This window comes from Heterodontus francisci, chromosome 27, assembly GCF_036365525.1.
Source record: "Heterodontus francisci isolate sHetFra1 chromosome 27, sHetFra1.hap1, whole genome shotgun sequence".
NCBI classification, from domain to species: Eukaryota; Metazoa; Chordata; class Chondrichthyes; order Heterodontiformes; family Heterodontidae; genus Heterodontus; species Heterodontus francisci.
In genome coordinates, this window is record NC_090397.1 from 34,163,774 (window position 1) to 34,189,741 (window position 25,968).

The window sequence follows — 25,968 nt, forward strand, 5'->3', positions numbered from 1 at the left end:
TGATGAATTTAGTGCCAAACATAATAACTGCCTTCCATTCATTTTGCAGCCATGATCATACCGTAGTGCTTTTCTTATAAGAAGATTTACTAACTCTACTACTCCTATCAGGAGCTCTCCTAATGGCCTCAGCAAAGCTGGTGGAAGGCTGATTTTCCTCTCATGGGAATCCCTAAGATGCTCATGGCTGGTGACTTCTGAGTGGAGCCTCAAAGGGCCTGACTGCAGACTGCAGTGTGTACCGGTTGACTTGCTGGCACCATGGTGAGTTGTTTGCAGATATGGTGAAGGAGCAGATATGGTGAAATTCTGGAAGACAGCATCAGGTTCCTCTCCCATCACGCTATTGCCACTCTCCTGTGCCTTGTCCACATCAGCTTGACTGATCTACAGAAGAGCAGACTGTGTAAGATAAGTCACTACTCAAAGGCTACATGATCTTGCAATCTGTCCAAAGTGACAGCTGTTCGAGCTTTCACCAAAGCTGCAAAGCATATGAACATAGATGCCTATGTTGCGGGCCCGGCTACAATGTCCGTGGAAGTGACCACACACTCCATTGTACATTGCAGAGTGCTGATGCCCTGCCAGATGACACCACACAGGCTGGAAGTGAACTCCGCCACACTTTCAGCATGGTGGTGAACTCTTCGATAGGATTTTCAATATGTCGTACAGCCGATTGTTTTCTTTTCGTGGAATGGTCCCCAAAGTCCTCATCACTGTTTTCCTCAGTGGAGCTGGGAGAGGACTTTGCCCTCCAGCAAGCTGTCTCCTGTGCTGACCTTGCCACCAGTACCTGCTCCTGTTCACTCACGTTGGATGTTTCACCACGTGCAGACACTGCTGGCTCACCATCTAACCCATGTGGAGTGCCAATGTCTGAGCTGGTGCCTTGTAGGATTGAAGGATGTGATGGTGCATCCACAGGAGAACTGCCCTCCACTGAGGTGCTTTCCTGTGCAAAAGTCTCCTGCTGCTGAGAAGAACTTAGAGGAAAGAGAAAAGGGACAAGAATTGGCATCTAGAAACTGGACATTTTCCGGTGGATAGTTTTCAGAATAGAGCTTGAGGTTGTGCAACTTGCTGTATATTTGCTGTGGTAGATGCTGGGTTCAAAGCAATATGCAGCCACCTGTTGAAGTAAGCTGCCAACTTCGCCTCCCCTGATGGCTCAGAATGGGATAGGGATCTCCAGGTTTTCCTGCTGTGCTTGTGCGAGTGTGATGGGTGGTAATGGAAACTCCTTCCTCAGTCTTGTTCATATTATGTGCTGTTTTCTACAGAAAGAGATGAGAGTTGGTGAATGACTTTTGAAAGATAAGTGGAGACTTTGAGGACTTGTGTATATAGTGCACTCATTGCAAGGTAGAGAATAAGTAAGCTAGAATGAGGATGAAGAGAATGACAAATTTAAAGGCATGTGTGTGGAATATAAAATGTGGTGGGAAGACTGGTCTCTGTGCAATCGGTCAGATTTGAGAAGAGAATGGTTTTCATGTGTGGTATGAAGAGACCAAAGGAAGAGGTGAGTGTGTTTGGATTTAGAAATAGATTGACTCTGTGATTGTATGATAAAGGATTTAATGGAGGAGAGGGAATTGTTGAGAGTTTTGGGAGACAGGGTGAAAGGAATGTTGTCAGGTTGTGTTGTGAGAGCTGGAAAAACAAAGAGGTCTTGGGGATGGTGTTAGTGGCATCGACCCTTTTAGCCATCTCTGTCTGGTATCTGGTATCAGACCCACCGGCCGTCCATGTCTCCACTTTAAAGACGTCTGCAAACACGACATGAAGTCCTGTGACATTGACCACAAGTCGTGGGAGTCAGTTGCCAGTGATCGCCAGAGCCGGTGGACAACCATAAAGGCGGGGCTAAGGAGTGGCGAGTCGAAGAGACTTAGCTTTTGGCAGGAAAAAAGACAGAAGCGCAAGGGGAGAGCCAACTGTGTAACAGCCCCGACAACCAATTTTATCTGCAGCCCCAGTGGAAGGGTCTGTCACTCTAGAATTGGCCTTTATATCCACTCCAGGCGCTGCTTCACAAACCTCCTCTAGACGTTTACCCATTATCTCTCGAGACAAGGAGGCCAAAGAAGAAGAAGTAGGTCAGGTCTGCTTCATTCTGGCACAGGGAATGCTCTTGCAGCTTCTGGGAAACAGTTGCTCCATCCTTGCCCTTACTACCTCCACTAGGATCTCCAAGAAGACATCAGAAAAGCAGCAAGGGGGACGAGTGGTGGAGAGGCAGTTTTCTACTCAGCTGTGCTGCCAGAATCAATTCTAGTGTTCTTCCAGCAAAATTCAAGTCAGAGGCTGCAACCTTGCTTTAAGAGGTGCGTCCCTGTTTTAAGTCGGACTTGACAGTTGCGTGGCAATTGCGGACACAGGTGGGTAGACTGCCTGATTCCTGAGGACAGCCCGTCAGTCAGGTGGTGATGAGGCCCAGGGTTAAAATTGCCCTGCCCTCATGCTGATGTTCGGTGTACCTTCTGCCTGTAAACTCCCATCCCCCAGACCTGATTTGTGCCCAGAGGTAAAACCGGCCTTTAAAAATATCCCCTTCTTCTTAAATATTTAATAGTTCAGATTCTGGGTTAAGTGCTTTAAGCTGGAGCCAGATGAAGTAGAACCAAGCCCAAAATTTATACAAAATGCAACTTATTCTTATTATGCTTGGAGGGCCGAATGGCCTGTTCCTATGCTGTACTGTTCTTTGTTCTTTATTCATTCTTACTGTTTTCTTTACTGGTGTCTACAATGGCAGTTTTATGTCTTTTTTATTAAAGAAATTACGCATTTTATTTGATGCCATTCAAAATATTCCTGTAGATGACTTAATCTACAGATATTGTTGTTTCTTAATTTGCTGAATGGTTACTTTTTCTTTCTATAGAGGAGTTTAATGCTTCTAATGCTCTAATGGAAAAAAAGACATCACATTTTCTTTCTGTTTCACCTGGAACTTAGGTCAGCGGGAGGACAAAATGGAGAAAACTGCATTCTCTGCTTCAATGAAGCTTGTGATCAAAGAGGCAAAAACCTGAACCTTTCAACAAGTGCATGAATTATGTGACAGCTTGTGAGCCATGATGTATTGAATGGTATGCACTCAGCTCAGCATCGCAGTATAAATTATCACCAGAGCGATTAGCTGCTACCAACTAACTGGCAGGCAGTATGAACAAGTTCTGTGATCACGGCAGTTAAATGTTAGGAGAGTGATGCCTGTTTCAACTCTGAAGAAAACAAAGAAATTCTTCTATCTCTTCGCATTGTACTATATTTATTGCAGCAAACAATGGCATCTATCCGTGTTATTTATCCAAGCTCATGTTTGACCTTTAAAGCAAGGTACGAAAGTCTGCTTTTGTTGTGATGTAGAGTATGACAAAAGGTATGTGGCCAGATTAATTTCACCATGAAAGTATTGAAAGATAAAGGGTGAGCAACTGGTTTAGGGCCATTCTAATGCCCAAGATAGGGGATGCCAGAACACTCCAGATCCAAGGCTCATCCCAAATTGGGCCTTATCTGAATAAGTCTGAATGATTGCAGATAACAATTGGACTTCCAGAGGTAGCTCGTTGGTTTGCTGGATCCCAATTTGGACTGGCTGTGATACCAACAGCGGCCCTGGGATGGGGGTGGGGGTGGGATGGACCACAGTGTTGCTATGGAGCCAGTGAGGATGAACACTTGTGGTCTTCTCATCAAGACAGATAATGAAACTAAAACATCAATATTTTGGTTATAAAGCATCGAAGGTCCTTTTAAGGACCACTGGATAGACCACAGAAGTGCACAAAAAATTGAGCAGACCATGGCTGGCATGTGCTTCACTCAGTTCTGTCAAATTTTGGTGTGAGATCATGAAACAGATGTTAAGGCCCTCATTACCATATGCAAGGGGCCTAAACTGATTCTGGCAGCCACCAGGGACTCCTAAATATCAGTGATACAATATGGCGTTGGACATACTTCCAGCATCACTGGGGCATGGCACATAATCCCACAAAATTGGTGCCTTTTGGCCCTATTCTATGCTTGAAAAACAGAGATGAGATATTGCATTTTCACCCTCATAGAGTTTCGATATAAGCTGTTAAACTGTTACATTTGGACTGTTCCGCTCTTTGTTTAAAGACAAATCTGTTCAATTTTTTCTTTGCAGCACGGGTATTATGTCAAGAGGGAGGAGAGATTTGTGGTTACTCCAGGCCTGTTCATTATTTGGAGAAAAGCTCAAGATTATAATATTATTGCAGCATTTATGATGTGTTTAGAATAATTGTAGCTAAATATATTACTAGGATACTGACCTTTCAAGGAGGACAAATCTGTGACAACAAAACGGTCATCATCAAAGTAAAAACACCTATGCAGATTCATGACTACATTGGAACTAAACCAAAATAAGTTCAGGCTGGGTGCCTGTAGCCTGGTTGGAATAAAGGCAGCACAAAGGACTGATGCCAGGAAACTAGACTCAGATCTGTATGATGCTCTCCCTGTGGTTGCAAACATGCTGACCATTCAGGGAGTGGAATCCTTTTCTATTTGAGAAAGATGCCAGGATGCTGATGGGGATCATGCAGGGCAATATGGGTGCAACCGATGGCACCTTGGACTCTGGGAAACCAACAATGTGGGTGAAGACTAGTCCTCTCTCACCCTGCTTCGCTCTGTGCATTGGGAATGGGATGTAGCTGTACATCCTGGTGTAAAGAGCTTCAATGACCATCCTAAAACAGCACAACGCAGCAACCTGGGAGGTATTGCTGATGTTGCCTGCAGCAGCCTTGAAGGAGCCTGTTCTGTAAATATTGAGAACTACAATGACCTTGACAGTCACAGGCAGTGCTGCCCATGCCCTGGTTCGATGTCTATGTTGTGACTGCTGCAGGTGACATATGCTAGGTGGAGAGACTACAGAAGTTGTAATTGTAGCCTTAGAGCAAAGAAGATTAAGGAAAGATTTAATAGAGGTTATTCAAAATTATGAAGCATTTTGATTGAACAGATAGAGAGAAACTGTTTCCACAGGCAGAGGGCACAGTTACCAGAAGACCCAGATTTAAGATCATTGACAAAAAGGCAGGGGGAAGGTGTGGAAATATTTATTTACTCAGTGAGTTGTTATGATCTGGAATGTACTACCGAAAAGGGTAGTGGAAGCTGTTTCAATTGTGATATTCAAAAGGAAATTGGATATATAGTTCAAAAGGAAATAATTGCAGGGGGACAGGGAAAGAGCAGGAGAATTGCATTAATTGGTAGCTCTTTCTGAGAACCTACACAGGCAAATGGCCTCCTTCTGTACTGTATGATTCTATACCTTGGTGACAACCTTCTTGGTGAAGTGCAGGCACCTGGTACATTGCTCCTTGGTGAAGGTGGAGTATGAGGAGTGCTTCCTTGCTAGAATTGTTATTGATGTTGTCATGTTGATGTTGTCCTCCTTCATCTCCTCCTCGTTGCTCTTACTTTTCTCCTGTCCTTTTTGTTTATACTCCAAACCTATCAGACCACTCATGACTGCAATGCAACTATTCAGATGGCAGACAAAAGCAATCTGGCACTGCCAGAAACTTCTTAGCAGTTCAGATATCAGTTGTCAAAGGCATAAAATCAGCCTAGAAAGCACCCCGGTTATAGCCAGTAGACCTCAAAGGAAAAACCACGAACTAACCTGGCAGCCACACCCATTACTTCAATCATACTGCTCTGAAGGTGGATAAAAGTAGTCCAACATCAGTACCAGGTTGTCAGCAGAAGGCAGAATTCAGTTGTTGAGCATAGAAAATAGCTATACAAAAGGCCCAGAAGTTCATCAGCACCAGTAACTAAACTGTATGGAGTGGATGAGCTCTTTAAATACTGCTCCTGCAGAGTCCTTGCTGCCTGTCAGAGTCATGATTTGCCAGGCATGTTTATCATGTGGTGAGCCATGTCTAGGGCAGACCAATGCCACAATAGAGTCCTAAAAAATGCCAGATACTTATTTAAATATTATGATGATCCTTTTATATCTTCCCGCATGCACTCTCGATGTTTATGGAGGAACTCAATCCAATATGCTGGGCGACACATCTCCATCACGCAATGAGCACGTGCACGTCGACCACTATATTGGACTCTCAGGCTCCTGTTTTACACTGTAATCTGATTTCTAGGCCACATTCTTTACTATAAGTCAGATTTTGACCTCCTGATTGCTTGTTTTGTATAGTTGATGTTTTTATTTTGCTTTTTGAAAGTGTTCGGAAGTATAATGATCTCCTTTCATTTCTCTTTGTTGTTTGGCATTTTAAGAGGACTACTTTGACCTTGAACAGATACGGCTAGCAATATTTCTTGAGGCTGGTGCATATTGCGAGCTGCTCTTGATGTATTCTGCAGCAGTGTGCTTTCGCACATCCTTTGCCAGGAAGGAGCTATAAATTATCTTGGAAAAATGTTTACACCATCAACTCAATGAGGAGGGTCAGAGATGATGGCCAATGAGTAAATGGGAAGTTTGGAGATGACAGCCAATGAGTGATCACAGAATCTGGTTCTGTGTTGTCTAATCCATCAGAAAAACCGCTCCTTTGACAATATTTCACAAAAGAGCTGGGGTTTCAAATCTCTTGAGAGCAAAGAAGAGTAAATAAATGTGTAACCATGTCCTAAGCTACTGCTATGAACAGTTCCCTTGGAAGGGATTTTTAATCCTACTATTGAGAGAGTTGTTCCAGCTAAGGCTCCTTGTGTCCTACCTCCCCTACCTGGTTTCCTCAGCAGCTTCTGATTTCTGCTTCCTGAAGCATGACTCCTTATCTCACTGCCAAGAACTATCTTGCATTATGTTGTAACGTGAACCATGAGCTTACAGACATATCAAAATGTTCGTCATCTGAGAAGCAGTTTGAAGAGGTTTCTGCTTATAAAACCATAGAAGTTTACAACATAGAAGGAGTCCATTTGGCCCATCATGTTCGTGCTAGCCGAAAAAGAGCTATTCAGCCTAATCCCACTTTCCAGCTCTTGATACATAATCCTGTAACTTGCAGCACCTCAAGTGCATATCCAGGTGTTTTTTTAAGTGCGATGAGGGTATCTGCCTCTACCACCCTTTCAGGCAGTGAGTTCCAGACTCCCCTCCCCATCAACCCCTCCACCACCCCCCCACCACCCCATAACCACCACAACCCTCTGGGTGAAAAAGTTTCTCCTCAAAACCCCTCTAATCCTTCTGCCAATTACTTTAAATTTATATTTTGGTTTACATTTATATTATGGTTATCCTGGATGGCCGTTCTTTAGATGGTATTATGAAATCTTTCCTAAAGGCCACTCAGGATAAACCAGTCTGCTTGCCAAGGAACCAAAATAAACGTACAAAAGCAAAATACTGTGGATGCTGTATATCTGAAATAAAAACTGAAGATGCTGGAAAACACTCAGCAGGTCAGGCAACATCTGTAGGGACAGAAACAGAGTTATTCTTCCAGGTCAATGACATTATGTTAGGAAATGAATAAATATACTGATTTCTAAATTGAAAATGCTGTCAGATCTGTTGAGTATTTCCAGGATTTTCTTGTTTATTTCAGATTTTCAGCACCTGCAGAATTTTGCTTTTGCATGAGAATATGTTGAATTTATGGAAAAGGTGTTTAACTTGGACAACCAACCCTCTATAATATGTAATGAGAATAGAAAGTGTCGGAAATACTCAGCAGGTCTGGCAGCATCTGTGTAGAGAGAAACAAAGTTAAAGTTTCAGGTCTGTGACCCTGCTGAGTATTTCTGGCACTTTTTGTTCTCATTTCAAAGTTCCAGTATCTGCAGTATTTTGCTCTTACTTCATAATATATACCCAGCCCTTTTAGCTACATCAGTATTGCTGTGTCCTGTTGATTGCCACTTTGTTCTGTTGTGCATGCAACCAAATTTACACTTTGCATTTCTTCCGTATTTTCTCCTCAACATGGGAAGTAGTAATTGAACAGCTTCTGTCTCTGGCTGGAGCCACAGTGATATAGGTAGGTGGCTCGTTATGACTTTATTTATTTCAGAGTGTGGTATTCTGATGGTCATTGGTGCAAGGAAGGGCAGAGCCCAATCCTAGTCATATAGTAGTAGGAAGGGAGACCATTTTCACTGTGTTTTGGGTGGTGGCCAGATGTTTCCATATTCATTTCCCTCTGGTTTTGGTAGACTGTTCAGTTTTGGGGAAATCTGTACCCAATCACTAATACTGTGAGTCCACCACTGTAGAATTGAGCTGTGTCTGCAGTTACTGACAGTACAACAGTTGGGAATGTATCTAGGTTTGGTCAAGACTTCAGAAATAAGAGATATTTTTCAGGCTCTGTAGCCAAAGCAAAAATTAAATGGAATACTGATTACTACTATCCTTACTGCCTTACGACATTCGAGCAGTTGTACATAGTTTTACGATGTTCTTTGCACTTTTTAATTTGCACTATGGGTAGGTAGAGGTTTTTAATCACCATTCTCACTGATGATTGCTGGGAGATTTCTTATTCCGAAAGATCCCCTGCACACAAAGTATCATCGTCAAACAATAGTTGGACTGAAAAAAAAAGTTATTCCAAATCAAATATGTAATGGAAGACAACCTTTCTATGAAAGCTTCCTGATCTTCAATCCCAAAGACAGTTTGTTATGGATAGGTTGGATTTTGCTGTACTGAAAATGCATTCTTCACAAGGTTGATAACTGTAAATGCAACAATCTCAGAAGCCATGTGTGCTCTGCTTCCAGGCATTTGTGGTGATTTAACTCTGCTATCACAAATGAGATATTTTGTTTTAATACAATCAGATTCCAGCTAAAATGTGTATTCCAACCTCCTTAGAGGAATAATCTTAAATATATTCTAATGCAATTGATATCTAAATGTATAGCTGTTTCTGAAGAATGTACCGGAATTAATGATATTGAATATGTAGATGTTGGGTGAAGGCCAATCGGTAAGTGCATAGATTGAGGTGGGGGGCAGGTCATGCTGCAGTCGTTGCATTGCTCGAACAGTAGACTTCACCATTAGGGAAATATTAGTGGGCCAAGTAAAAGGAGAATTGAACATTCACAGCACCATCCTCTTCACCAGTATTCCCAATCCTTCTTGCACAGCACCCATCCTCTCTAGAACTGTCAGTACAGGGAGGCCTAAATACTGCAACAATATGGGCAAACAATTTACTTGCTGTTGATCCAGCTTTATAGAGTCATTTATGGAATAGAAGGAGGCCATTCGACCTATCAAGTGCATGCCAGCTCTCCGTGGAGCAATCCAGTAAGTCCCACTCCCCCGCTCGATCCCTGTAGCCCTGCAAGTTTATTTCCTTCAAGTGCCCATCCAATTTCCTTTTGAAATCATTGGTTTCTCTGCTTCCCCCACCCTCGTAGGCAGCATGTTCCAGGTCATTACCACTCGCTGTGTAAAAAATGTTCTTCCTCACATTCCCCCAGCATCTCTTGCCCAAAACCTTCAATCTGTGTCCCCTGGTCCTAACTGCCTCAGTTTGGCTGGGAGATTCCTTATTCCTAAAGATCCCCTGCACACAAAGTATCAATTAATGGGAGCAATTTTTCCTTATCTGATCTAAGCCTGTCATAATCTTGTACAATCAGAACAGAAAGTGCTGGAAATACTCAGCAGGTCTGGCAGCATCTGTGGAGAGAGAAGCAGAGTTAATGTTTCAGGTCTGTGGCCTTTCATCAGTACTGGCGAAAGTTAGAAATGTAATAGGCTTTGAGCAAGTGAAAGGCGGGAAGGGGGAAGAAGAGCAAAAAGGAAGGTGTGTGATAGGGCGGAGGACAGGAGAGATGGCATGGAATAAAAGGCAAAGGCAGTGCTAATAGTTGTAATAAAAGATAAAGCATTAGTCCAGACAGAGTGTTAATGGCAGAATAATGAACTGCTCTGTCCGAAAGCAAAAACATGAAAAACAAATTTAGGACATGTACATGGTTTTAAAAAAAAAAATTATAAATGGCAGTCTTGCTCGGAAATTGTTTAATTGGAAGATGAGGTGCTATTCCTCAAACTTGCATTGAGCTTCACTGAAACACTGCAGCAGGCCAAGGACAGAAATGTGGGTAGGGGAGCAGGGTGGTGAATTAAAATGGCAAGCAAACGGAAGCCCGGGGTCCTGCTGTGAACTGAGTGGAGGTGTTCCGCAAAGCAGTCGCCCAATCTGCATTTGGTCTCCCCAGTGTATTGTGAGCAGCAAATACAGTATACTAAATTGAAAGAATCTTGATTTATGATTTTGATTTAGAGATACAGCACTGAAACAGGCCCTTCGGCCCACCGAGTCTGTGCCGACCATTAACCACCCATTTATACTAATCCTACACTAATCCCATATTCCTACCACATCCTCACCTATCCTTATATTCCCCTACCACCTACCTATACTAGGGGCAATTTATAATGGCCAATTTACCTATCAACCTGCAAGTCTTTTTGGCTGTGGGAGGAAACCGGAGCACCCAGAGAAAACCCACGCAGACACAGGGAGAACTTGCAAACTCCACACAGGCAGTACCCAGAACTGAACCCGCTGGAGCTGTGAGGCTGCGGTGCTAACCACTGCGCCGCCCTACACCTCTATCAAATCTCCCCTTAATCTCCTTTGCTCCAGTGAAAACAACTCCATCTTTACCAAATTAATCTTGTAACTAAAAATCTCCCATCCCTGGAACCATTCTGGTAAATCTCCTCTGCACCCTCTCGAGGACCCTCACATCTTTCCTGAAGTGTGGTGACCAGAACGAGACACAATACTCTAGTTGGGGCCTAACCAGAGCTTTATAAAGGCTCAGCCTGACCCGAAACGTTAACTCTGCTTCTCTTTCCACAGATGCTGCCAGACCTGCTAAGTGATTCCAGCATTTCTTGTTTTTATTTCAGCAAAACTTCCCTGCTTTTGTACTCTATGCCTCTATTTATGAAGCTCAAGATCCCGTATGCTTTGCTAACCACTCTCTCCACCTTCAAAGATCAATGCACATGCACCCCCAGGCCCCTCTGTTCCTGAACACTCTTTAGAACTGTGCCATGAAGTCTATTTTGCCTCACGCTATCTCTTTGACCAAAATGCTTCACCTCACACTTGTCTGTGTTAAATTCCATCTGCCACTTGTCTGCCCATCCTGCTAGCTGAACTGCTGAGCTATGTCCTGTTGCAGGTGGTTCGTATCATCCTCCAAGTTTGGTATGATCAGCAAATTTTGAAATTCTACTCTGTATTCCAAGATCCAAGTCATTTGTATATAGCAATAAAACAGTGGTCCTCGCACTGACCCTTTATGTTTGATGTGTGGCACAGAGTTCCTGTACAGCTTAACTGAGGAAATGTTCAATTTTTTCCCCTTTTCTCTGCCTTATGGGGGCCTGCTTCCATGGCCAGTGGTTGCCTTCTGTTATCTCAGCCAACTGGCTATTATTAGTACATGAGGATCAACAGTGAATGTCAGCAAACCATTCAACCACAGGGGCCATAATAGCCGAGCATGGTCATGTCCTCTCCCTGTGTCCATTGTACAGCAATCAGGATCAAGAGCCCTCTCCAAACTTCCCGCCCTAACCATTGGGTGATAGGCCAATTGTCATACCCCAACTGGCTGAAATCCGGTAACACAGCAGAGTGAAAGAATCAAATGTTGGGACTTTCCTACTATGTCTACCTGATAAGATTTTCCTTCTGAGGAATAAAAACAGTTCTGAAAATATTACTTATTGCTACATAGTGTTCAATTGATTCCAGTGTGTACTTGATGATTCCTTTCCTCATTCATAATTACTTTGCTATAAATCATTCATTTATTCATTTAGAGAAATAAATGCAATAATTTATGAATCGTACCTATTTTAATCACTGCTATGATTTTCTAAATATCATTTTGAAGTATGAAGTACAAGCCTGAAATTACTGTTGGCCTAAAACAATATGCCAGCAGCTGTCATATAACACAGGGTAGCAATTTTGGTACTCTGCAATTCCTTGCTGCTGAATATGCTATTAAATTGCTGAAGGACTTTAGTGCTGGTGATGTGTGAAGCTTACAGGCTGTATGCTAGGCTTGCTGTACTTGCAAATTTGGGAATTATTGCTTTGTAAGTGGGGAGTGAGTCCACAACTTCCATCTTCACACTTGAACATGCAAGTCTCTTCACCTCTCCCCACCCCACCACTGCCCCACATATATGGAATTAAGGCATTAGGGCTCAGACAGCCTTTTGCATGTGAGGAATCAGAAGACAAATGTGGCAGTATTGATTAGTTTCTGTAGTCACGAAGTTCACAACAAAGGGGTTGCTTTCGGTGCACCGTGTCACTTGATATAGTGGAGGCGAATGGTTAGGAGCAAGGATGAAGGAAGTGTACTATCCTCACCCACCACCATGCCACCCATCATCTGCTGGCAACCATCTGTTAATGACAGAGAAGCACTGTCTTTGAAACTAATGCAATCATAAACCAGCATTGGAAATTGATAATCTCCATCCACAACAGGTTTCGCAGAGATGCAGTTAGAAAACTATGCCACCTGTTTCAAGAAGTCTAGCAGAGCAGACCAAACAGAAACTCAACCAGGAATGTCAAGATAAAAACTTCCCTCAATTTTTATACTGTGCTCTGTATTGTAACTAAAGTAAATACGAAATAGTGTACAACACTGGCATCTACCCAACAATGTGGAAAATAGCCCAGGTATGTCCTGTCCACAAAAAGCAGGCAAATCCAATCAGGCTAATTACTGCCCCATCAGTCTACTCTCGATCATCAGCAAAATGATGGAAGGTGTCATTGACAATGCTATCAAGCAGCACTTGGACAACAATACAACCTGCTCATCGATGCTCAGTTTGGGTTTCGCCAGGGCCACTCGGCTCCAGACATCATTACAGCCTTGGTCCAAACATAGTCAAAAGAGTTGAATTCAAGGGGTGAAATGAGCATGACTGCCCTTGACAAAAAGGTAGCATTTGACTGAGTGTGGCATTGAGGAGCCCAAGAAAAATTGAAGGCAACGCAAATCAGGGAGAAAACGCTCCACTCGTTGGAATCATAACCTAGCACAAAGGAAGATGGTTGTGGTTGTTGCAGGCAAAACATCTAAGCTTAGCACATCACTGCAGGAGTGTCTTAGGCCCAACCATCTTCAGCTGCTTCATCAATGACCTTCCCTCCATATGGTAAGAAATGGGGATGTTTGCTGGTTGCGCAGTGTTGAGTACCATTCATGACTCCCCACAGCCTGTCCACCATCTAGAAGGCACAAGTCAGGAGTGTGATGGAATTCTCTCCACTTGCCCAGATAATTGCAGATCCAGCAACACTCAAGAAATCTGACCCCATCCAGGACAAAGCAGGCTGCTTGATCAGAATCCCATCCACCTCTTTAACCATTCACTCTCTCCACCACCAGTGCACAGTGGCAGCAGTGTGTACCATGCAGCAACTCGCCAAGCCTCTTTCGACAGCACCTTTCAAACCTGTGACCTCTACCACCTAGAAGGACAATGGCAGCAGAAGCATGGGAATGTCATCCCCTCCAAGCCACACTCCATCCTGACTTGGAACTATATCTCCGTTCCTTCACTGTCGCTGGGTCAAAGCCTGGAACTCCCTTCCTAACAGCACTGTGGTTGTACCTACACCAGATGGGCTGCAGCTATTCAAGGCTCACCACCTCACCTTCTCAAGGGCAATTAGGGATGGGCAACAAATGCTGGCCTAGCCAGTGGTGCTCACATCCCATGAAAGAATTAAAAAGCCTGTATTCCCTCTATTTTGTAATGTGTGAATGTTGTTAGTTTGAGATAACATTGTGCCATGCTTCAATACTTATTCCTTGTTTCACATGTGTAACACCTAACCTGAGGCTCCTCTATTTGTAGGAGTAAATGTATTGTCTGGCTACAAGGCTTCACTAATACACAGGCAAAATGCGGCAGATGCTAGAAAACCTGAAATATAACCAGAAAATGGGTCTAGAGGAGATGTAAACAGGAACAGCAGAATCATTACCAGCACCTGCTGCCTGAAAAATTGGAAGCAGTGATTGTGATCTGAAATTGTTGAACTCAATGTTGAATTTGGAAGTGGGAGTGCAATGGAGGGTTAAAATTGCAAGCTCAGGTCAGGCTTGCCGACTAAATGAAGAGGAGACTGCATTGTGAGCAGTGAATATAGTATGCTGAATTGAAAGAAGTACAAGGAAATTACTATTTCACCGGGAGGGAGTGTTTGGGGCCCTGGACAGTGGGAAGGGAGGAAATAACAGGTGTTGCATCTCCTGCGCTTGCACGAGAGGTGCTATGGGAAGGAGGGTGGGTGTTGGAGGTAATGAAAAAGTGGACCAGGGTGTCGTAGAGGGGATGGTGCCTTCAGAATGCAGAAAGGGGAGGGGAAGATGTGTTTGGTGGTGGCATCATGCTGGAGGTGGCAGAAATGGAGGAGGAGGATCTGATCTATGTGGAGGATGGTGGGTTGGAAGGTGAGGACAAGGGGGGACCCCTATCATGGTTCTGGGAGGGAGAGGAAGGGGTGAGAGCAGAAGTGTACAAAATGGAATGGACACAGTTGAGGGTCCTACCAACCACGGTGGAAGGGAATCCTTGGCTGAGGTAAAAGGAAGACATTTCACAAGCACTGTTATGGAAGGTTGCATCATTAGAACAGATGCAACAGAAAAACTGGCAGAATGGAAGAGAGTCCTTACAGCAAGTAGGGTGGGAGGAAATGTAGGGTAGGATTCTATTGCTGCCGCTGAGTACAGCAGTGGCCATAAAAGATGGCAGCCCACTTTCACTCCGTGGAGCCGCCGTGATCTTAAACGCGGCACCTCATTAACATGGCCAGGGCGGACTGCCCTCTAATGATGTGGAGGGGGCGGGTGAGCTGTCCCCAGCAACGGCGCCGGCGCCATTTTTAAAGGGCTTCCAGCCCTTCAGTTAGTTACTGTTTTAAAGTAACAGGATTTCCAATAAATTAAAATAAAGTTTTATTCACACTTCCAATTCCCTCTCCCATCACACTCCACCCATGAGTAAACTGTTTATTGTTTGTCCTCTGCCCCCCAAAAAAGTAAATTTTCTATCACGACCTTTCCTCCTGAACTTTCTTTCTTTTAACCTTAAACCCCTTCCCACCATCCCCTCAGCCAATCGTGTTTGCTTTTGCCGTTCCCCTTCCCCCTCCGGCACTGAAAACGTACCTCCTCCCCGGCCCCACAGGTGGTGCGCCTCGTTGCCCCAGACAGGGATTCGAAGGCGTAGCATTCCTGCCATTGGGATCAAGATCGCGGCGGCATTTCAGGAGGTGACGGGAAAGTCATTAATGAAGGTAAGTAAATTAATTTGAATATTTAAATGACGGTCCCATCGCCGAGCAGCGGTGGGGTTGCCGTGAAGCCTCGCCACCGCCATCAAGATCGGGATGGGCCCTGCTGGCATCGAGGTCGGTGGCCAACCTCATCCAGGGAAATCTTCATGCCCCCCCATCCCCCCAATGGATCCTGACATTGAAGCCCCTAATAAAATTCAGCCTGTAGTCAAGGTAGCTGTGGGAATCAGTGGGATTATTGTAGATATTGGTTTCCGATAATACTACCTTCCATACCAGAGTTTCTGAAATGTTTTCCTTTCTCCTTAACCAAGGATTACCGTTCACCGTTGTTGACAGGGTCCTCAAGAGTGTCCTTCCCAATTTCTGCCCTTACCCCTTACTCTCCCTCCCAGAACTATGATGGGGCTCCTCTTGTCCTCACCTTCCACCTTACCAGCCTCTACATACAACAGATCATCCTCTGCCATTTCTACCCCTCCAGGGTAATGCACCACCAAACCTATCTTCCTCTCCCCTCCCTTTCCCCTTTCAGCATTCTGAAGGGACGATTCCCTCCGTGCACCCTCCTCCACTCTTCAATCACCCCCAACATCCAAATCCTTTCCCATGGCATCTTCCCGAACAAACGCCAGAAATGCAACCCCAGCTTTTTCAATTCCTCCCTTCCCCCCAGCTAAGGCCCGAAGCACTCTTTCCAGGTTAAACAGCGATTTACTTGTATTTCTTTCAATTTAGTGTACTGTATTTGTCGCTCAGAATATGATCTCCTCTATCTTGGGGCAATTGGGTGATCACTTTGCCAAACAACTCCTTTCAAATTGTAAGCGTGAACCTGAGTTTCCGGTCGCTTCTCATTGTAATTCTCCATCGTACTCCCACTCTGACCTTTCTGTCCTTGGCCTCCTAAACTGTTCCAATGAGGCTCAACATAAGGTTGAGGAACAGCACATCACCTTTCAATTAGGCACTTTACAACCTTCCAGACTTAACACTGAGCTCAACAATTTCAGATCATAACCACTGCCCCCATTTTTCCGCGTAGCGGGTGCTGATAATGATTCTGCTGTTGCCATTTACACCTTCTATCGATCAATCTTTTTTTCTTTTTTCCTTACTTGTCTCATTACCACCCACCTTTGCTTTGTGTCATCATCCTTTTTTGTCATTTAATCTCTCCTGCCTTCCACCCTATCACAGACCTTTTTGCTCTTTCCTCCACTCCCTCCTTTCCCTGCCTCTGTACTTGCTTAAAATCTGTTGCATCTCTACCTTTTTCCAGTTCTGATGAAAGGTCATCGACCTAAAACGTTTGCTCTGTTTTCTCTCTCCACACACGACCTGAACTGCTGAGTATTTCCAGCATTTTCTGTTTATGTTAAATGGTTTCACTGACAGTCTGCTGGGAGGCTCTGGACATCATTGGGCTTTGCATGACAAGTGCATGAATGTGAGTCAGTCCCTTCACTTCCATGTCTGTGGCAATTGCCTAGCGTTGTCTGTTTAAACTAATTTCCTACCTCCCCCGCACAATGACTGATGCTTCAGGCAGTTCCACAAGAATTCTCCTTCAACTCCATGCACTTCCTTCAAGTAAAAGGTGTCGCTATGGGTACCCACATGGGTCCTAGTTATGCCTGTCTTTTTGTGGGATATGTCGAGCATTCTTTGTTCCAGTCCTACTCAAGCCCCCTCCCCCAACTCTTTTTCCGGTACATTGATGACTGTATCGGTGCCGTTTCATGCTTCCGCCCCGAACTGGAAAACTTTATCAACTTTGCTTCCAATTTCCACCCTTCTCTCACCTTTACATGGTCCATCTCTGACACTTCCCTTCCCTTCCTCGACTTCTCTGTCTCCATCTCTGGGGATAGGTTGTCTACTAATATCCATTATAAGCCCACCGACTCCCACAGCTATCTCGACTACACTTCTTCACACCCTACCTCCTGTAAGGACTCCATTTCATTCTCCCAGTTTCTCCGTCTCCGACGCATCTGCTCTGATGATGCTACCTTCCATGACGGTGCTTCTGATATGACCTCCTTTTTCCTCAACCGAGGATTTCCCCCCACTGTGGTTGACAGGGCCCTCAACCGTGTCCGACCCATTCCCCGCACCTCTACCCTCACCCCTTCCCCTCCCTCCCAGAACCGTGACAGGGTTCCCCTTGTCCTCACTTTTCACCCCACCAGCCTCCATATCCAAAGGATCATCCTCCGCCATTTCCGCCACCTCCAGCGTGATGCCACTACCAGTCGCATCTTCCCCTCCCTTCCCCTGTCAGCATTCCGAAGGGATTGCTCCCTCCGCGACACCCTGGTCCACTCCTCCATTACCCCCACCACCTCGTCCCCGTCCCAGGGCATCTTCCCCTGCAATCGCAGGAGGTGTAATACCTGCCCATTTACCTCCTCTCTCCTCACTATCCCAGGCCCCAAACACTCCTTTCAGGTGAAGCAGCGATTTACTTGTACTTCTTTCAATGTAGTATACTGTATTCGCTGCTCACAATGTGGTCTCCTCTACATTGGGGAGACTAAGCGCAGACTGGGTGACCGCTTTGCGGAACATCTCCGCTCAGTCTGCAAGCAGGACCCTGAGCTTCCGGTTGCTTGCCATTTCAACACTCCCCCCTGCTCTCATGCTCATATCTCTGTCCTGGGATTGCTGCAGTGTTCCAGTGAACATCAACGCAAGCTCGAGGAACAGCATCTCATCTACCGATTAGGCACACTACAGCCTGCCGGACTGAACATTGAGTTCAATAATTTCAGAGCATGACAGCCCCCCATTTTACTTTCATTTTTAGTTATTTTTTCTTCCTTTTTTTTTAACATTCTTTTTTACATTTTTTACAATCTTTTTTTTGCATTTATTTCATTTCATCTTTGTTTGTTCAGTTTGCTTACCCACTGTTTTTTTTCAGGTTTGCACTTGCTGCTGTTCAATATTCAGTGTATTTACACCTAATCTGTACTAATGCTTTGTCTTTCAACACACCATTAACATTTTGTTTGCCTTTGCTCCGTGACCTTTTGGTCAGCTATGTGGCCTGGTCCAATCTAGACCTCCTTTGTTATCTCTTGCCCCACCCCCACCTCACTTGCTTATAACCTGTGACTTTTCTAATATTTGTCAGTTCCGATGAAGGGTCACTGACCCGAAACGTTAACTCTGCTTCTCTTTCCACAGATGCTGCCAGACCTGCTGAGTGATTCCAGAATTTCTTGTTTTTATTCCACAAGAATGGTCATCAGTTATGTATGTTCTCTTGCTGCATCCTAGCCTGGTCTCTCAAACTAGCTTTTCTCATTCAATAACAACAAAATCTGCAACAATTTGATGAGTATTCAGATAGTGTTGTCTTTTCAGTGCTTTTAAGATACTTAACTGGCTCTTAATTGCAGTGTTCAGCTGATTTTTCCTCAATTGCTATCCAGGCATGAGGCAGTTTTGTGGAAAGATTGGAAAAGCCAGGATTGTTCTCCCTTATGCAGAGGAGGTTAAGAGGAGATTTGATAGAGGTGTTCAAAATCATGAATAGTTTTGTTGGAGTAAATAAGGATAAACTGTTGCCAGTGGCAGAAGGGTTGATAACCAAAGCACAAAGATTAAAGGTGATTGGCAAAAGAACGAGAAGCGACATGTGGAAACATTTATTTTTGCACAGTGAATTATGATCTGGAATTCACTGCCTGAAAGGGTGATGGAAGCAGATTCAATAGTAACATTCAAAAGAGAATTAGATAAATACTTGAAGGGAAAATATTTACAGTGCTATGGGGAAGGGACAGGGGGACTGAAATTAATTAGATAGCTCTAATAAAGAGCTGACACAGGCATGATGGGCTGAATGGCCTCTTTTTATAGTGTATGTTTCTATGATTCTATTGTAAGTGAAAGAAAGCCCTCATTTTAACACAGAATGAAATCAGTAAAATCATGTGTAAAATACCAGTTGAGTCGCCTTCCCCCCCAAACTTTAGTAACTCCCAGTTAGCACGTAAAGAGTAATTTCTAGGCTATGGCTGCATTGGCCCCCTTTGCTAATATTGCATTCATGGTTATCACTTCCAAAGACCAAAGGAAACATATATTTAATCCATGCACAGCAATCAAAATGTGGGATGAGTTAATTAAGTTAAACTTTTTGATTTTCATAATGTTTCTGATAATTTACAAGACTTGAAAGCAGCAATATTGCACATGTCAAATCAATCATTTGTTCTGAATGTCAGTTATCAATTTCCAACACTGATTCCAGATGAGCAAAGCAGGTTTGTGAAGCAGTGCAAAAAGAGATTGATTGATCTCATTAAGGGGAGCAGGGGGAGAACATTCAATTAAAATCTGCCATGTTGCAATATCTGATCACTTGACTGGGCTAGTCATTTCTCATCTGTGTTGTCCAACTTTGTGCCAGGGCTAATTGAACAAACTCATTACCAATAACATTAAGAAGGCATCATAGGAATGTAGAAACATTAGGAACATTAGGAACAGGAGTAGGCCATTCAGCCCCATGGGCTGAATCAGGTCATGGCTGGTCTGCACCTCAAGTGCATTTATCTTCCTTTGCTACATATCCCTTGATGCCCATACATAAGAAAAATCTATCACTCTCAGTCTTGAAAGTTTCATTATCCAGCTGAGAGCCTTCAGGTGAATGGTATCTAAGAAGAATTGGAAGGTTATGGCCAGGGCCTCCACAATTTCCATCCTTATTTCCTTCAGACTGCAGTGTGGATGGGCAAATTGACCATGGCACCATGGTACAGGAAGCCATTCAAGTAGGAGGAGTGAAAAGGAATATGGTAGTAGTAGGGGATAGTATGGGTGGGGGATAGATACTGTTCTTTGCAGCTACAGCTGGGAGTTCTAAAGGTTGTGTTGCCTGCCGGGTGCCAGGGTCAAGGACATTTCCTTGAGGCTGGAGAAGAAGTGGGAGGGGAAGAATCCAGATGTTGTGGTCCATGCATAAACATAGCTAGAACTAGGAATGAAGTTCTGTTGAGGGAGTTTGAGGAGTTAGGTTCCAAATTAAAAAGCACAACCTTACAAGTAATATTCCCTGGATTACTATCCGAGCCACACACAATTGGCATCGGGACAAACAGATAAGAGGTAAATGCCTGGCTGAAAGAATGATGTGGGAGGCAGGTGTTTTAATTCATTGCACACTAGAACAGGTACTGGGGCAAGAGGAAGCTGTTCTGTTGGGGCAGGCTCCACTTAACTCGACTGGAAACTGTCCAAGAGAATTAACTAGGGCAGTAGATAGGGCTTTAATTTAATAAGGTAGGGGGAGGGAGAAGCTTTCAGATAAGGGTAAATGTATTGTCTAAAGAGAAAAGTCAAGGCTGTAAAACGGAGTAGCAATTTGAGTAAAATCAAACAGAGTATGTAAGGAAGGGATAGAGCATTTAACAAAGGTAATAGGGCATTAGTGGCTTAGATCAAATCAGGAAAAATAGTGAAAAATTAAAACTAAAGGTAATATATCTGAATGCATGAAAGTCATAACAAGATAGATGGATTAATAGCACAAGTAGAGATAAATGCGTTTGATTTAGTAGCCATTATAGATAGCTAGTTGCAGGGTGAACTACCTTGGGAACTAAATATTCCAAGGTACTTGACTTTTAGAAATCATAGGCAAAATGGAAATGGGAGTGCGTAGCCCTGCTAATGAAGGTTGAGATAAAGACAGTAGTGAGGAAGGATTTAGCACCAAAAATCAGGATCTAGAATCAGTAGGGGTAGAGTTAAAAAATAGCAAAGGACAGAAACACTGGTGGGAGTAGTTTATAGGCTTGCTAAAAATAGTTACAGTATTGGATAATGTATAAATCAGAAAATTAGAGGAGCATGCAATATTGGTAATTCAATCATCATGGGGAACTTTAATCTTCATATAATTTGGGCAAACCAAATTGGCAAAAATAGGATGAGTTCATGGAATACATTCAAGACAGTTTTCTAGAATATGCAGAGGAGCCAACTAGGGAAAATGCTGTTTTAGAACTAATATTGTGTAATGAGACAGGATCAATTAGTAATCTTATAATAAAGGATCCTCTGGGAATGAGTGACCATAACAAGATACAATTTCATATTAAGTTTGAGAGTGATGTGGTTAAGTCTGAAACCAGGGTATTAAATTTAAACAAAGACAAGTACGTAATTATGAGGGGCAAGTTGGAAAATGTAGATTGAGGAATTAGGTTTAAAGATACGATAGTGAATAAGCAATAGTGAACATTTAAATAAATAATTCATAATTCTCAAAGAACATATATTCCCTGGAGAATAAAAACTCTACAGGAAAAGTGCTCCAACTGAGGCTAACCAGAGGAGTTAAGGATAGTATTAGATTAAAAGAGACTAAGAAATTGGTAAAGATTGAGAAGATAGTTTATTCTCATTTTCTAGTAGGAGTTCTAAAAATAGATGTCAGACCTTCTACAACTGTGTGAAAAGGAAGAGATTAGCCACAATCTCCTTTGAGGCAGAGGCAGGAGAAATTTTAATGAGAAATGAAGCATGGCAGAGACGACAAACAAAATATTTTGCACCTGTCTTTACAGTAGAAGACAGAAAAATGTATCAGAAATAGTGAGTAACCAAAGGCCTAACAAGCGTGAGGACCTTAAAGCAATTAATGTTAGTAAAGAAAATGTACTGGAGAAATTAATCTTGTTTGTCCCCACGCCAATTGTGTGCGGCTCAAAATTGTGTGGACAAAAAGACAGCAAATTCCCTGACCGTTATGGTCTCTATCCTAGGATTGCAGAGATAGTGAATATGTTGGTTTCAATCTTCCAGAAATCCTTAGATTGTAGAATGATCCCCGTGGATGCAACGTAGCAAATATAACCCCACTATTCAAGAAAGGTGGGACAGAGAGAAAACTGGGAACTATAGGCCACTTAGTCCGACATCAGTTCTAGCATTTTTCTTATCGTTAGTGATATGGTAACAGGGCAGTTTGAAAATCATAATAACATTAGGCAGAGTCAATGCAGGTTTACAGGAGGGAAATCATGTTTGACAAATCTATTAGAATTTTTTGAGGATGTAACTGGCAAGGTTAATAACAGGGAGCCAGTGGATAGATTTTCAAAAGGCATTTGATAAGGTGCCACACAAGGGCTGGAATTTTATCTAGGTGACGGGAGTCTCGACCATCGGCTAAAGCACCAGTGAGAGCCCCGCGTCTCCTCTTCTGAGGAAGGCCCACCAAATCAAGTGCCAATTAAGCACTTAAGTGGACAGCGAAGGGCCTTCCCCGGGATCAAGGACCCCGGCGATGGAGGTCCCACCCTCTGAGAGCTGTCAGCCAATGAGAGGCTGGCAGCTTTTTTACTGAGCAGTGCTGCTGCAGATGTGGTGAGGGATCCAGGCCACAGCTAAATCAGGGCAGGAGGAGTTTTGTGGGGTGGGGTTCATGTGGGAGGGGGGGTTTGGAGGGTTGGCAACAAGGGCAGGGGGGCGGCTCTCAGCGAGCCCCTCTCCTTCCTGATGCCGGGTCCCTTGATCAGGCACTAAGTGACTTTTAACGAGGGACCCCGCTGCCCTCGCACCACCCCCCCCGTGCCCACCTCCCATCTGCCCCCGAAGCTGGCAGGCAACTGCACGGGTTTGCTTGGTGTGCTCCCTGTGCGGTGACAGGACTGCCCACCGCTAGACTAATACCAGCGGAGGTGGGATGGGGCCCTTAATTAGGCATTAATTGCCAACTTAATGGCCTCAATTGGTAGCAGGGCTGGAAGGCCTTTCACAGGCTTTCCCGCTCCGGACTTAACTTGGACGGAGCTGGTAATGTGGTGGGGTTTCTCCCCCCGCCACTGTCCGACTCGATTATATACTCTCCACGGCTCCAAAGTTGCTGTGGGGAGAGCATAAAATCCCCCCCAAGAGATTTGTTACACAAGAGTAAGGCTCATGGGATTGGGGTAATATATTCAGTTGGATTGAGGATGGGTTAAAGGGCAGAAAACAAAGTGTAGAAATAAGCACGTCATTTCCACAGTGACAAGCTGTAACTAGTGAGGTACCACAAGGATCAGTACTTGGGCCTCAGCTATTTACAGTCTATATCAGTTACTTAGATCAGAGGACTGAATGTAATGTATCCATGTTTGCTGACAATACAAAGCTAGGTGGGAAAGGACACTGTGAGGAGGTTGTAAAAGGGATATAGATAGGTAAAGCGAATGGGCAAGATGATGGTAGGTGGAGTAGAATGTGGGTAAATGTGAAATTGTCCACTTTGATTGTGAAGGAATCCAGCTATAATGAGGGGTTATAAAGTTAAAAGAATTATTTTCCTGTGAATGAGGGAATAAACATTTTTTTTATAAAGGGTTCATCTTCCTTAAAGGTTAAAAAAGTTCATTTTTATAACACTAAAGCCTCAGTGAAAAAGCTTGCCTTTCCTTAGAACCAAAGAGGCAGCTTCTGATAAGAGGAAATGTAATAGTTGATGGGATGGTTTTATGCCGACAGCCCTAAACCAGCCAACTGCATTTTTGACAAAACTAACAGAATCCAAAACTGAATTATAATCTTAAAATACAGTTAGATGACTAATGAAACATTGACCATCACAACAGTCGCAGCTAGGCTTTCTTAGAAATTGAAGAGGGACAAATTGAAGAGAGAAATTAATAGTTAATACAACTTCCTTAGGAATCAAAGAAGGTGAATCTTACCTTGAAATTAACAGTTATACAGCATTACTTAGGAAAAAAAGGGTGACAAACTTAGTTGCAGTTGAGGTAACATCCGCATGCATAAGAAATTAGTTGTGCAAATTGGAAAACAGTATAAATATTCGAAGCACACGTTGGATTTTTAGATTCATTGTACTCACTCCAACAGTCTCTCACAGTAAAGGTACTACTATTGGAGTAAGGTGATGATAATTCTCCCCTTAACTGGGACAGAGGTATCTCACTAAACTCTGTAAAGGTAAATGTTACTTTAATAATTGATGGGTATCCTAGTTAAATATTTTATTGTAACAATAGCTAGATTTAAAATTGGATGCTCTACTAGAAACAAAATTGTACTTTCTTTTCCTAGAACTATTAACATAGCGATTGATTGTCCCACCTAATGTGAATTGCATGTTCAGTTTTTCAATAAACTTATATATAATTTAGAAACTATATAGTCTCATATAGTCTTCTGTATCACTAATCCCCTGAACCCATCTCCATACACTCTTTGTTGGCGAGGTACATTATTGAGGAGAGATTCCTGGGCCCTCATAATATCCTGGTTATTATATTCTGGCTGAAACTTGGTAAAAAGGCTATCTGGAGGATGGTAATATTCTCCGTTGGTTCCTTTCCTTTAGGGAGATTTAGATCAGTCCTTCAGACCCATTTAAATGTCTTTAGGATCTGTCCTTCTCAATCTTAAGTGAGACTGATCATCTGAGAAGTAGGTCTAATCTGGGATAGCCCCCAAATGGGGCTGGGATTATAATCCATTACATGATAATGGTATGTTTGGCTTTTATTGCAAGAAGGTTGCAGTGTAAAAGTAAAGAAGTCTTGCTGCAATTATGGTGCTTTGATGAGGCAACATCTGGAGTATTATGCACAGTTTTGGTCTCCTTCCGTAAGGAATGATATACTTGTCTTACAGGCGGTGCAATGCAGGTTCACTAGATTAATTCCTGGGATGAGGGGGTTCTCCTATGAGGAGAGACTGAGTAGAATGAGCCTATATTGTCTTGTTCACAAGAATGAGAGATAATTTCATTGTAACATGTAAAATTTTTAGATGGCTTGACAGGGTAGATGCTGAGAGGCTGCTTCCCTTGGTTGGAGGGTCTAGAACTAAGGGCTGTAATCTCAGGATAAGGGTTCGGCCATTTAGGACTGAGATGAGAAGAAATTTCTTTGGTCAGAGTGTTGTGAATCTTCGGAATTCTGTATCCTAGACGGCTGTGGATACTGAGTCAATGAATATATTCAAGTCTTGGATTGATAGCTTTTTGAACACTCAAAGAATCAAGAGATAATGGGGATAGGGCATGAAAGTGGAATCAAGGATAGATCAGTCATGATCTTATTGAATATCGGAGCAGGCTTGAAGGGCCGTTTTTTTAAATTAATTCGAGGGATGTGGGCGTCACTGGCTAGGCCAGCATTTGTGGCCCGTCCCTAAGTGCCCTTGAGAAACTGAGCGGCTTGCTAGGCCATTTCAGAGTCATAGAGTTATACAGCACAGAAACAGGCCCTTCCGCCCATCTTGTCTGTGCCAGCCATCCAGCACCCAACTATTCTAATCCCATATTCCTGCACTTGGCCCGTAGCCTTGTATGCTATGGCATTTCAAGTGCTCATTTAAATACTTCTTAAATGTTGTGAAGGTTCCTGCCTTCACCACCTCTTCAAGCAGTGTGTTCCAGATTCCAACCACCTTCTGGGTGAAATTTTTTTCCTCAAATTTCCCCTAAACCTCCTGCCCCTTAGCCTAAATCTATGTCCCCTGGTTATTGACCCCTCTGCTAAGGGAAAAATTTCTTCCTATCTAACCTATCAATGCCCCTCATAATCTTATACACCTCAATCAGGTC